Genomic DNA, 15589 nt, shown 5'->3' with positions numbered 1-15589 from the left:
TAAACACCCAGGCCAGGGTGTCAATTAGCAGGACGGAGGTAGCCGCTGGGTCCTACAGTGAAACATCTAAGAAGGTGTCTGTAATGTCAAACGAAGAGATCTTCTGCAACCCACTGCAGGGCTACTGTCTGTCACATCTGACACACCCGTGACAGTAAGCTTTAATAAACCTGGATCACTCTGATGGTACAGTTTAAGGAAAAGACTGTGGGTGCTTCATAAAGCCATGTGTTATATCATACTGTTACGGATCCGGGTGGTGGAACCTCTGTGCTGTGATACAAGGAGGGACCAGAGGGGCGTAACTAAGTGCCTACCCGGACCGACCCTGGCCACACGGCGGCTTAGTCGACTCTGTGAACCAAGGAGGGATTGGGAAGGTGAACCAGGTGCCACTCTGGGACCGACCTTGTGTGAGAGCAGGTGACTCCTACAGGACTGATGGCCGAGGCCGACAGGCACAGCAGATGAGCACGGCTGGTAGACAGGCAGGTGATGTGGCTAGACAGACATGGCCGATAGGCAGGCAGGCTTGCATGGCTGATTGACAGGCTGGCGGGCACGGCTGATAGACAGGCTGGCGGGCACGGCTGATAGACGGGCTGGCGGGCACGGCTGATAGACAGGCAGGCGGGCACTGGAACCTGAGGACTGAGCAGAGTGTTAGCACACAAACAAAAATCTTGCACAGGCACCTCCATATTGGAGGAGATGCCTTATATGAGGGCAGTCCTCCGGCCATTGGCCAGGGACTCTTTAGGATGGCGCGCGCGCGGCCCCTTTAAGAGGCAGGGAGCGTGCGCGTGCGCCCTAAGTACAGTGCCCGGGGAACTGCGCGCGTTGCGCGCACCTCAGGCGTACGCAGGAGGGGAGCCGGAGGACGCCAGACCGGAACCGCGGCGGTGAGGGGATCAGCGTCTCTGCCTCCTGCCGGAGCGTTTGTTCATCCTTTCCCTCACCGTGAGGATTGTCCTTCCTATCAACACATGGGCGCTTCAACACGTAGATGACAAATCTGCAGCCACAATTTCAGTTCATCTTAGTCTCCGTTTTTTCACCAGTGGGTGTTCACACTGATTTTTTTGTCCTATTTGTGATTATATTGCAGCTCTTACATTGATTTTGGCCACATTCTACACCCCTATACTTTTTAACGATCCCCTTTTATCCTTTTTGATCTCTTTAGGTCTTGGGTATGATGGAACAATTTTATCTTTTCTTGTTTTTGACGTCCTAAAATTTCTTGTGTGGAGTTCCTCCAACTTCCTTCTGTAGGAATGGGTCATTTCTAATTCTAGTCCAGGTTTTTTAAAGATGTTTCACTAATTTCCTTAGGGCTTCCATTATATCTAGTAACAAACCATAAGCCAAAAGTTCCCTTGTTTTTTCCACACATCTATAGATTTTCCTTTTCTCTTTAGACCATCATCCTGACTTCATCCTAGACTTTTGCTCCACTATAATTCCTGGATAGTTCTTATCTTTCAATCTTTTTTGTAACATTTGTCATAAATAATTATATTTATATATATATATATATATATATATATATATATATATATATATATATATATATATATATATATATATATATTATATGTAATATATATATTTTATACAAAACAGGAGTCCTATTATTACAGCCTGGGAGAACATACACATGGAGTATCTTCAGCCCGATAAGACACTGGGACGTATTTGTCTTGATCTATCTGATAAGCTATATGACTATTCAGTGTGCTAGGCCCATGCCGTACAGCTGCCTTTTGCTTTTCCCTGCGTTATAGAGGCTTTGTTTGTAGCCCTCTTCTTTACATACACCGTGAGTGGTGCCCATTATGTTTTTCTAATACATATAAAGAGGTTATGATAAGTTCAAATAAAAAGACAAGTTCTGATAATTTCTCTTACCATGTGACAACCCCTTGTGCCCTCCTTATAACTCTAATCCCTTCATGTAGTCTTCACATCACAGACTCTAGTATATTGCACGATTTAGACTAACAGACATCTATATTGTAACGGGAATAGTGGTGGAACCACTGTGCCGTGGACCGAGGAGAGCCTGGAGAGGCGTGATTAGGTGAACACCTGACTCTTCACCAGAGCCCCTGATGGTGGGGTTGCATTTGGCTCCAGATGGAAACCAGGTGCTACTCCAGGACAGACCTTGGACACACGGCAGCTGACCCCCAATGGGGCAGGTAGTTGGAACGGCCAGGTATGGGTAGACTTTGACAAGTACAGGCAGGCATAGGAATACTAGAAGACAAGGCAGGTGCTGGCAGGTACAGCTCGTATACAATCTGGCATGGCAGGTTCAGGCAGGTACGGCTAGTATACAGACTGACACGGGACAGGCAAGAATGAGCAAGAACAAGCGGGTACTGGTAGGCACTGGCAGGTACTAGCAGGAAGTAGCGGATACAGCAGGTACAAGCGGGAACTAGCGGGTACTGGCAGGTACTGACAGACAGGGGACCTGAGAACTAGCAAGCAAGCAGACTGACTTAAATCATTGCTCAGGCACCTCCCAACAGGTGTAGGTGCCTCAAATAATAAGTGTCTCCCAGCCTTTGGCTGGGGACACTTTTGAATGGTGTGCACTGTCCCTTTAAGAGACCATTTACGCGCACAGTTGCCGTCAGAGCAGTGCCCAGGTATCTGCCAGGCATGCGCAGACCCCGGGAAGCAGCAGCAGGTGGAGGATGCGCGTGACAAGGGTCGGGTTGGTGAGTGAGTTGGCGACCCTGCCGGGAGAGGGGAGGATGGGAAGCGTGCAGGGATGCCGACGCTAGATATATTAACACATTTACCGCTCTCTGCAGACCAGCGGCTATCAAGCTGATTATAGTCTTTGCACTTCTTCCCTTACCCCACCACAGAAAATTCTTCTATACAAGTTGTGATCCTGTCACTCCTCTTTTAGGTCAACAGAATTTGCTCTTCCCGCCACAACCCTATGAAGGATCCTCTGAATACGATGATGTCAGTTCTGTCACTTCTGATTGATAAAACGTGTGGTAAGCAATAAATATCAGGATATATGGTTCACGGCAGGTGTAAGGATCATTTAATATTTAATGTCCCCAGCTCTCTGGGTAAAGCACCACCGTAGTCTATAGCCTTGCAGAGATTAGAGTATAGTGAGAGACTTTAGATGGAGGGCTGTGTAGAGAGGGGGTGACTGTAGATGGAAGGCTCTGTAGAGAGTGGGAGACTGTAGATGGAGGGCTCTGTAGAGAATGGGTGACTGTAGATGGAGGGCTCTGTATAGAGTGGATGACTGTAGATGGAGGGCTCTGTATAGAGTGGATGACTGTAGATGGAGGGCTGTGTAGAGAGTGGGTGACTGTAGATGGAGGGCTCTGTAGAGAGTGGGTGACTGTAGATGGAAGGCTCTGTATAGAGTGGGTGACTGTAGATGGAGGGCTCTGTATAGAGTGGGTGACTGTAGATGGAGGGCTCTGTAGGGAGGGTGACTTTATCTGTAGGGCTCTGTAGAGAGGCTGACTGCAGATATAAGGCTCTGTAGAGAGGGTGACTTTATATGTAGGGCTCTGTAGAGAGGCTGACTGTAGATATAGGGCTCTGTAGAGAGGGTGACTTTATATTTAGGGCTCTGTAGAAAGGCTGACTGTAGATAGAGGGCTCTGTAGAGAGGGTGACTGTAGATGGAGGGCTCTGAAGATTGTGGGTGACCATAAATGTGAGGGCTCTGCAGAGAGTTGATGACTGAAGATGGGAGGGTTCTGCAGAGAGTTAGTGACTGAAGATGGGCGGGCTCTGCAGAGATTGGCTGACTGTCGATGGCAGGGCTCTGTACTGAATGGGTTCTGTGGATGGGAAGGCTCTGTAGATAGTGGGTGAATGTAGATGAGAGGGTTCTGTAGAGATTGGGTGACTGTAGATGGGAGGGCATGGTAGAGAGTGTTCCTGTGGATGGGAGGTCTCAGTTGAAAGTGTAGCGTTGGTGTCTTGGCCTCCTGCCCGGTAGAGACTCCGATCCCCTCACCGCCATGGTCCCGGTCTGGTGTCCTCCAACTCCCTCGCTGCATCTGCCCAGGGTGCGTGCTCTGTCGGGGCTTCCGCAACCAGTGCATGCTGCACTTCGAGCTCTTGGCCCATCAATTTGCTTCTGACTGGGCTAAAGTGGCATTTATCATGTCCCATCTCACCGGAGAGGCGTTGTCCCCTATGGGAGAGGGGGGATCCCCTGGTGTCGAATCTTCAGGCTTTCTTTGCGGCCTTCCGCAGGGTTTTTGATGAACCCAGCCGCACATCCTCAACTGCCTCCTCTCTTCTTCGTCTACGTCAAGAGTTCCTATCCGTCCTGCTCGACTTCCGTACCTGGCTTGCTGGTACCTTACTGGTCATTTGTGGATGTCTTCGACAATAAGGAGGCCGAGACACTACCTCCTCATAGGCCATATGACTGTCCCATCGACCTCATCCCTGGTGCTTCACCTCCTCGTGGTCGATTCTATCCCCTGTCACTGTCTGAGACCTGTGCCATGTCTGAGTACATTGAAGAGAATCTTGCTAGGACATTACCAATGTCCAGGAAGATCAGCTGTAGAGCACAAGATACTGGGAGATGACTCTAAGAAGCCAAAACTTAATTCTACAGAAAGCTATCACTACTACTGAGGTCACAGTGTTTGGGTGACATTAGAGAAAGGGTCAAATCACATCTATCTGAGAGGGTAACAGAAGGAGACCTCCAATGTTCAGGAAGATCAGCCAGAGGACACAAATTGATAGAAGGTATCTTTAAGAAGCAGGACTTCTTTCTGTGATCTACAGAAGCTCTCTCCACTACTGTTGTCTCAGTGGAAAGGTGATCACTGGAGAGAGGGGCACCTCACATCTATATGACAGGATGATGAGAGTAGGGCCATCAATGTTGAGGACTATCAGCCAGAGGACACCAGTTGCTGCAAAAGCATCTCCAAGAAGGAGATCTTCATCCTGGGATCTACAGAAGCTCTCACCACTACTGAGGTCACACTGGAAAGGCGATCAATAGAGAGGGACAAAAATGACATCTACATGAGAGAGTGACAGGAGGAGACCACCAATATCCAAGCATATCAGCCAGATGACATACGATAATGGAAGATACTTTTGAGAAGTCAGAACTTTTCCTACAGGAACTCTCATCACTACAGAGTTCGCAGTACAGGGGCCGACTGTTAGAGAAGCATGTCACATTTACAGGGGAAGGGGGTGACAGGAGGAGACCATCACTGTATAGAAGGAACAGCTGGTGGATAAAAGATGATGAAAGACATCTCTAAGAAGCCAGATTTTAATCTACAGGAGCTTTCACCACTACTGAGGTCATAGTGTAATTGTGAACATTAGAGGGATGCACATAGGGGGGTTGAAAGGGGAGGGGCACACATGACATAAACATGAGAGACTTACAGGAGACGATCATCACTGTCCAGGAAGGTCAGCTGAAGAGCACAATACTGGAAGACATTTCCAGGAAACCAGAACTCCATCCTACAGGAGCTTTCACCGCTACTTAAGTCACAGTCAGAGGGTGATTATTAGGGAGGAAGAGATCACTACTGACCAGGATAAAGAGGAAGAGAACAGAAGATGATGGAAGACATATCTAAGAAGTCAAAACTTCAAGTCAAAACTTCACTCTATAGAAGCTTAAACTGCTACTGAGGGCACAGTGCAGAAGGCAACCATTAGTAAAAGGGGCACATCACAACTACATGATAGGGTGAAAGAAGACCGCCAATTTCCATGAAGACAAGAAGAGCACAAGATGCTGGAAATGTTAAAAAGCCAGAACTTTATCATGCAGGATGCTTTCATCAATACTGAGGTCACAATGCAATAAGTTATGATTAGAGAAGCATGTCACATATAAATCAGGGGAGGGGAGGAGACCCCCACTGTCTAGGAAGGATAGCCAGAGGACACAATAAATTAAAAGAGTTGAATAAGAAGCCAAAACTTCATCCTAGAGTAAAGCTCTCACCACTGCACAGGTGATGAAAATGAAATTTAAGAGAGGGGTACATGGAGACAAGAGGTACAAGGGACGATCACCAGGAAGATCAGTCAGAGTCCAAAATGCTAAAAGTCTCTAAGAATTGGGGAACTTCATGTCACAGGACAGACATCACTACTGATGGCACACTTCAGAAAGTGACCATTAGAGAGGTACACATGGCATTTACATGGGGGATGAAAGGAGGAGGCCACTAATGTCCAGAAAGATCAACTAAAGGAAATGGAAGACATCTTTAAGAAGCGATAACTTTATCCTACAGGATTCTATCAACACTACTGAGGTCAGAGTGCTAGGGGCCACCATTAAAAAAGTACACATCTCATCTGGTTGGGGTGACAGGAGGAGACCACCAATGTACTGGATATAAAGCTGGGGGACACAAGATGATGAAAGACATCTCTAAGAAGCCAGAACTTTATCCTACAGGATGCTGTGATCACTACTGAGGTTACAGTGTGAGAGGAAACCATTAGAGATGTGCACTTGCCATCTACATAGAGGTGACAGGAAGAGACCACCAATGTCAAGGAGGAACAGCCAGAGGACACAAGATGACGGAAGACATCTCTAAGGATCACAGAACTTCATCTCACAGGATACTCTCACCAATGTTTAGGGCACACTGCAGATGGTGACCATTAGAGATGTGCACATGACATCTACATGGGGGTGACAGGAGGAAACCACCGCTGTCCTTGAGGAACATTAGGACAAGATTAAAGATTATTCATAACCTTTGGACACAGTAAGAACTATGTGCTATGGACAATCGAACTAGATGACCATCTGTTTGGGTCATTGCATTGGAATGTCAATTTTTGACTCAGTTGTTTTCAGAGGAAATAATAGATAAATTATTTGCCATTGACAGTTTCCTCTTTTTCCGTTGAAAACACATGAATTTTTATCAGTTCCCATCATTCATGCATAGTGGAGGTACTGAACATTCAGACAATAGTTATCTTATTCGTATGGCAGAATAAACCCATGGAATGTTTTACAAACAGTATACAGTGGTATAAAGTTTACAAAATGTACAGGAGTAATACTTGCCTTACTAATTTCATGCCCCTTCGCCAAGCTTACCTCGTTCCCCTACAATCGCTACCCACCCAGCTCCAGTGTTGTTATATAAACCGGACGGCTATGACCACAGTGGTGTTGACACGATTGGCTGCAGTGGTCAAATGTCAATACAAAACATCATTGCTGGAGCCCTTTAAACAAAGGCCAGTAGTTAACCAGGGAGGCATTGGCCCCGGAGAAGCTTTGAATTGATAAGGTATTTCTCCCTTTTCATAAATCATACCATCATAAGCTGTCTGTAAGATATTTCAAGGGGTTGGAAAATACCCTTTAAAGGAAAATGTGTGGTGACTTTAAGTATCTCTCTTTTCTTTGCAGACTGATCATCATCTCAATGTTATTTGAAGCTTCTCTCCAGACTGACCACATAATCCTAAAATTACAGTTATCTGCAGCTTTTACTCCAGACTGACCATGTAATCCTCACCTCATACTTATCTAAAGCCTTCTGTTCAGACTCACCACATAATCCTAAATCACTATTATCTGAAGCCTCTTCTACAGTCTGACCATGTAATCCTCAAATCACTGTTATCTGAAGCCTCCTCTACAGTCTGACCATGTAATCCTCAAATCACTGTTACCTGAAGCCTCCTCTACAGTCTGACCATGTAATCCTCAAATCACTGTTATCTGAAGCCTCCTCTACAGTCTGACCATGTAATCCTCAAATCACTGTTATCTGAAGCCTCCTCTACAGTCTGACCATGTAATCCTCAATTCACTGTTATCTGAAACCTCCTCTACAGTCTGACCATGTAATCCTCACCTCATTGTTATAGAATCATAGAAAGGTAGAGTTGGAGGGGACCTCCTGGGTCATCTGGTCCAACCCCCTGCTAAAAGCAGGATTCACTAAATCATCACAGACAGATATCTGTCCAGCCTCTGTTTGAAGACGTCCATTGAAGGGGAACTCACCACCTCTCGTGGCCGCCTGTTCCACTTATTGATCACCCTGTCAATTTTTTTTTTCTAATATCTAATCTGTGTCTCCTCCCATTCAGTTTCATCCCATTGCTTCTAGTCTTTCCTTGTGCAAATGAGAATAAAGATGATCCTTCTACAATGTGACAGCCCTTGACATATTTGTAGACAGCTATTAAGTCTCCTCTCAGTCTTCTTTTTTGCAAGCTAAACATTCCCAAATCCTGTAACCGTTCCTCATAGGACATGGTTTGCAGACCGGTCACCATTCTGGTCGCTCTTCTCTGAACTTGCTCCAGTTTGTCGGTCTTTTTTAAAATGTGCCCAAAACTGGACGCAGTATTCCAGATGAGGTCTGACCAAAGAGGAGTAAAGTGCGATAATGACTTCACGTGATCTAGACTGTATGCTTCTGTTAATACATCCCAGAATTGTATTTGCCTTTTTTTGCTGCTGCATCACACTGTTGACTCATGTTCAGTCTATGATCTATTAGTATACCTAAGTCTTTTTCATATGTACTGTTGCTTAGCTCTATTCCTCCCATTTTGTATATGCTTTTTTCATTTTTATTGCCCAGATGTAGTACTTTGCATTTTTCCCTGTTAAAAACCATTCTGTTAGTTACTGCCCACTGCTCCAGTTTATTTAGGTCTTTTTGAATCCTCTCTCTCTCTCTTCTCTAGTGTTAGCTATCCCTCCTAGCTTTGTGTCATCAGCAAATTTAATCAGTTTACCCTCAATTCCTTCATCTAAATCATTGATAAAGCATTATCTGAAGCTTCTCTACCATCTGACCATGTAATCCTCAAATCATTGTTATCTGATGGGATAGGTACTGCCCACACGATGGAAGGGGTGGGAACCCGGCAAAACTATCGTGCGGTAACCATCCTCACTCCAGCCAGGAGGCGTTTCCTTGCAAACATGCATATATAGGAACCAGCTCCAGTTACATAGCACATGCAGCGCAGTCTAAACAATGCTACATTGTCCCCAGGCGGTCAATGGCTGAAAATCATCACAGGTCAAAAAAAGTCAGCAGTCAAAAGGCAATAAAATCATGAGCACACATCCTGTCCAAAAGAAAGCACCAATGGATGGGAAGCAAGGACAGGGGAAACAAGAGCAGGGACCACAACTAAGGGAAGGGAGATGGAAAATAACTAACATTCCCTAGTAAGGTACTAGCAAAATCATCCCTACCTATCAGTGGAGGTTGGCACACTAAAACACCTGCGCAATTGGCGCCCCCACTCCGCGGCGGCTCTCCCTACATTCCTATCCCTATTAAACCCTACATTCAAAGGAAAGATCTAAAGGACAATTGTTCATTCAGACCATGTGGAGCCATTCATTTACTTTGAATGTAGGGTGATGATGATGGGGCTGTGAGGAGGGGAATGATGATGATGGGGGCTGTGAGGAGTGGGGATGATGATGATGATGATGGGGGCTGTGAGGAGGGGGGATGATAATGATGATGATAATGGGGGCTGTGAGGAGGGGGGGAGATGATGATAATAGGGGCTGTGAGAAGGGGGAATGATGATGATGATGGGGGCTGTGAGGAGGAGGGATGATGATAGGGGCTGTGAGGAGGGGGGGTGATGATGATGATGGGGACTGTGAGGAGGGGGGATGATGATGGGGTCTGTGAGGAGGGGGGATGATGATGATGGGGGCAGTGAGGAGGGGGGATGATGATGATGGAGGCTGTGAGGAGGGGGGGATGATGATGATGATGGGGGCTTTGAGGAGGGGGATGATGATGGGGGCTGTGAGGAGGGGGGATGATGATAATGATGATGGGGGCTGTGAGGAGGGAGGATGATGATGATGGGGGCTGTGAGGAGGGGGATGATGATGATGGGGGCTTTGAGGAGGGGGGATAATGATGGGCTGTGAGGAGGGGGGATGATGATGGGCTGTGAGAACGGGGATGATGAGGGCTGTGAAAAGGGATGATGATGATGATGATGGGGCTGTGAGGAGGGGGGGATGATGTTGATGGCTGTGAGGAGGGGGGATGATGATGGACTGTGAGGAGGGGGGATGATGATGATGGGGGCTGTGAGGATGGGGGATGATGACGATGGGGGCTGTGAGGAGTGGGGATGATGATGGGCTGTGAGTAGGGGGGATGATGATGAGCTGTGAGGAAGGGGGATGATGATGGGCTGTGAGGAGGGGGGATGATGATGGGGCTGTGAGGAGGGGGGATGATGATGATGGGGGCTGTGAGGAGGGGGGATGATGATGATAATGATGATGGGGGCTGTGAGGAGGGGAGATGATGATGATGATGGGGCTGTGAGGAGGGGGATGATGATGATGGGGGCTTTGAGGAGGGGGGATAATGATGGGCTGTGAGGAGGGGGGATGATGATGGGCTGTGAGGACGAGGATGATGACGATGGGCTGTGAGGAGGAGGGATGATGAGGGCTGTGAAAAGGGGGGATGATGATGATGATGATGGGCTGTGAGTAGGGGGGATGATGATGAGCTGTGAGGAAGGGGGATGATGATGGGCTGTGAGGAGGGGGATGATGATGGGCTGTGAGGAGGGGGGATGATAATGGGGGCTGTGAGGAGGGGGATGATGATGGGGCTGTGAGGAGGGGGGGATGATGATAGGTGCTGTGAGGAGGGGGGATGATGATGATGATGGGGGCTGTGAGGAGGGGGGATGATGATGATGATGATGGGGCTGTGAGAAGGGGATGATGATGATGGGGGCTGTGAGGAGGGGGGATGATGATGATGGGGCTGTGAGGAAGGGGGCTGATGTTGCTAATGGGGGCTGTGAGGAGCAAAGATGATAATGATGATGATGGGGACTGTGAGGAGAAGGGATGATGATGGAGGCTGTGAGGAAGGGGGATGATGATGATGGGGGATTTGAAGAGGGGGATGATGATGGGGCCGTGAGGAGGGGGGATGATGGTGATGATGGGGGCTGTGAAGCAGGGGGATGATGATGATGGGAGCTGTGAGGTGGAAGGGTGTTGATGATGATGGGGCTGTGAGGAGGGGGGATGATGATGATGATGGGGCCTGTGAAGAGGGGGGATGATGATGATGGGAGCTGTGAGGAGGAAGGGTGTTGATGATGATGGGGCTGTGAGGAGAGGCGATGATGATGATGATGATGGGGGCTGTGAGGAGGGGGGATGATGATGGTGATGATGGGGGCTGTGAAGCAGGGGGATGATGATGATGGGATCTGTGAGGTGGAAGGGTGTTGATGATGATGGGGCCTGTGAAGAGGGGGGATGATGATGATGGGAGCTGTGAGGAGGAAGGGTGTTGATGATGATAGGGCTGTGAGGAGAGGCGATGATGATGATGATGATGGAGGCTGTGAGGAGGGGGGATGATGATGATGATGATGGGGGCTGTGAGGAGGGTGGATGATGATGATGGGGCTTTGAGGAGGGGGGATGATGATGATGCGGGCTGTGAGGAGAGTGAGGAGAAGGGATGATAATGAGGGGGGCTGTGAGGAGGGGGAATGATGATGATAATGATGATGGGGGCTGTAAAGAGGGGGGATGATGATGGGGGCTGTGAGGAGGGGAGATGATGATGGGGCTGTGAGAAGGGGGGATGATGATGATGATGGGGGCTGTGAGGAGGGGGGATGATGATGATGATGGGGGCTGTGAGGATGGGGATGATAATGAAGATGATGGGGGCTGTGAGGAGGGGGGATGATGATGATGGGGCTGTGAGGAGGGATGATAATGATGATGGGGGCTGTGAGGAGGGGGATGATGATGATGATGGGGGCTTTGAGGAGGGGGATGATGATGATGGGGCTGTGAGGAGGGGGGATGATGATGATGATGATAGGGCTGTGAGGATAGGGCTGTGATGATGATGGGGGATTTGAAGAGGGGGGATGATGATGATGGGGGCTGTGAGGAGAGGGGATGATGGTGATGATGGGGGCTGTGAAGCAGGGGGATGATGATGATGGGGCCTGTGAGGAGGGGGGATGATGATTATGGGAGCTGTGAGGAGGAAGGGTGTTGATGATGATGGGGCTGTGAGGAGAGGCGATGATGATGATGATGATGATGATGGGGGCTGTGAGGAGTGGGGATGATGATGATGATGGGGGCTGTGAGGAGGGTGGATGATGATGGGGGCTTTGAGGAGGGGGGATGATGATGCAGGCTGTGAGGAGAGTGAGGAGAAGGAATGATGATGATGAGGGGGGCTGTGAGGAGGGGGAATGATGATAATGATGATGGGGCTGTGAAGAGGGGGGATGATGATGGGGGCTGTGAGGAGGGGGGATGATGATGGGGCTGTGAGGAGGGGGGATGATGCTGATGATGGGGGCTGTGAGGAGGGGGGGTGATGATGATGATGGTGGGGGTTGTGAGGAGCGGGGATGATGATGATGATGGGGCTGCGAGGAGGGGGGACGATGATTATTATGATGGGGGCTGTGAGGAGGGGAGATGATGATGATGATGGGGCTGATAAGAGGGGGGATGATGATGGAGGCTGTGAGGAGGGGGGATGATGATGATGGGGCTGTGAGGAGGGGGTATTATGATGATGGGGGCTGGGAGGAGGGGGTATGATGATGATGGGGCTGTGGGGAGGGGGGATGATGATGATGGGGGCTGTGAGGAGGGGGATGAAGATGATGAGGGGGATGATGATAGGGGCTGTGGGGATGATGATGATAATAGAAGCTGTGAGGAGGGGGGATGATGATAATGGGGCTGTGAGAGGGGGGATGATGATGATGGGGGCTGTGAGGAGGGAGGATGATGATGATGGGGGCTGTGAGGAGGGGGATGATGATGATGGGGGCTTTGAGGAGGGGGGATAATGATGGGCTGTGAGGAGGGGGGATGATGATGGGCTGTGAGAACGGGGATGATGAGGGCTGTGAAAAGGGATGATGATGATGATGATGGGGGCTGTGAGGAGGGGGGGATGATGTTGATGGCTGTGAGGAGGGGGGATGATGATGGACTGTGAGGAGGGGGGATGATGATGATGGGGGCTGTGAGGATGGGGGATGATGACGATGGGGGCTGTGAGGAGTGGGGATGATGATGGGCTGTGAGTAGGGGGGATGATGATGAGCTGTGAGGAAGGGGGATGATGATGGGCTGTGAGGAGGGGGGATGATGATGGGGCTGTGAGGAGGGGGGATGATGATGATGGGGGCTGTGAGGAGGGGGGATGATGATGATAATGATGATGGGGGCTGTGAGGAGGGGAGATGATGATGATGATGGGGCTGTGAGGAGGGGGATGATGATGATGGGGGCTTTGAGGAGGGGGGATAATGATGGGCTGTGAGGAGGGGGGATGATGATGGGCTGTGAGGACGAGGATGATGACGATGGGCTGTGAGGAGGAGGGATGATGAGGGCTGTGAAAAGGGGGGATGATGATGATGATGATGGGCTGTGAGTAGGGGGGATGATGATGAGCTGTGAGGAAGGGGGATGATGATGGGCTGTGAGGAGGGGGATGATGATGGGCTGTGAGGAGGGGGGATGATAATGGGGGCTGTGAGGAGGGGGATGATGATGGGGCTGTGAGGAGGGGGGGATGATGATAGGTGCTGTGAGGAGGGGGGATGATGATGATGATGGGGGCTGTGAGGAGGGGGGATGATGATGATGATGATGGGGCTGTGAGAAGGGGATGATGATGATGGGGGCTGTGAGGAGGGGGGATGATGATGATGGGGCTGTGAGGAAGGGGGCTGATGTTGCTAATGGGGGCTGTGAGGAGCAAAGATGATAATGATGATGATGGGGACTGTGAGGAGAAGGGATGATGATGGAGGCTGTGAGGAAGGGGGATGATGATGATGGGGGATTTGAAGAGGGGGATGATGATGGGGCCGTGAGGAGGGGGGATGATGGTGATGATGGGGGCTGTGAAGCAGGGGGATGATGATGATGGGAGCTGTGAGGTGGAAGGGTGTTGATGATGATGGGGCTGTGAGGAGGGGGGATGATGATGATGATGGGGCCTGTGAAGAGGGGGGATGATGATGATGGGAGCTGTGAGGAGGAAGGGTGTTGATGATGATGGGGCTGTGAGGAGAGGCGATGATGATGATGATGATGGGGGCTGTGAGGAGGGGGGATGATGATGGTGATGATGGGGGCTGTGAAGCAGGGGGATGATGATGATGGGATCTGTGAGGTGGAAGGGTGTTGATGATGATGGGGCCTGTGAAGAGGGGGGATGATGATGATGGGAGCTGTGAGGAGGAAGGGTGTTGATGATGATAGGGCTGTGAGGAGAGGCGATGATGATGATGATGATGGAGGCTGTGAGGAGGGGGGATGATGATGATGATGATGGGGGCTGTGAGGAGGGTGGATGATGATGATGGGGCTTTGAGGAGGGGGGATGATGATGATGCGGGCTGTGAGGAGAGTGAGGAGAAGGGATGATAATGAGGGGGGCTGTGAGGAGGGGGAATGATGATGATAATGATGATGGGGGCTGTAAAGAGGGGGGATGATGATGGGGGCTGTGAGGAGGGGAGATGATGATGGGGCTGTGAGAAGGGGGGATGATGATGATGATGGGGGCTGTGAGGAGGGGGGATGATGATGATGATGGGGGCTGTGAGGATGGGGATGATAATGAAGATGATGGGGGCTGTGAGGAGGGGGGATGATGATGATGGGGCTGTGAGGAGGGATGATAATGATGATGGGGGCTGTGAGGAGGGGGATGATGATGATGATGGGGGCTTTGAGGAGGGGGATGATGATGATGGGGCTGTGAGGAGGGGGGATGATGATGATGATGATAGGGCTGTGAGGATAGGGCTGTGATGATGATGGGGGATTTGAAGAGGGGGGATGATGATGATGGGGGCTGTGAGGAGAGGGGATGATGGTGATGATGGGGGCTGTGAAGCAGGGGGATGATGATGATGGGGCCTGTGAGGAGGGGGGATGATGATTATGGGAGCTGTGAGGAGGAAGGGTGTTGATGATGATGGGGCTGTGAGGAGAGGCGATGATGATGATGATGATGATGATGGGGGCTGTGAGGAGTGGGGATGATGATGATGATGGGGGCTGTGAGGAGGGTGGATGATGATGGGGGCTTTGAGGAGGGGGGATGATGATGCAGGCTGTGAGGAGAGTGAGGAGAAGGAATGATGATGATGAGGGGGGCTGTGAGGAGGGGGAATGATGATAATGATGATGGGGCTGTGAAGAGGGGGGATGATGATGGGGGCTGTGAGGAGGGGGGATGATGATGGGGCTGTGAGGAGGGGGGATGATGCTGATGATGGGGGCTGTGAGGAGGGGGGGTGATGATGATGATGGTGGGGGTTGTGAGGAGCGGGGATGATGATGATGATGGGGCTGCGAGGAGGGGGGACGATGATTATTATGATGGGGGCTGTGAGGAGGGGAGATGATGATGATGATGGGGCTGATAAGAGGGGGGATGATGATGGAGGCTGTGAGGAGGGGGGATGATGATGATGGGGCTGTGAGGAGGGGGTATTATGATGATGG

The sequence above is a fragment of the Phyllobates terribilis genome, unplaced genomic scaffold (assembly GCF_046119375.1).
Source record: "Phyllobates terribilis strain yellow unplaced genomic scaffold, ASM4611937v1 Scaffold_3__8_contigs__length_932513732, whole genome shotgun sequence".
Taxonomy (NCBI): domain Eukaryota; kingdom Metazoa; phylum Chordata; class Amphibia; order Anura; family Dendrobatidae; genus Phyllobates; species Phyllobates terribilis.
The sequence above is the reverse complement of the archived record's forward strand: the minus strand, read 5'-3'. Positions refer to the sequence as shown.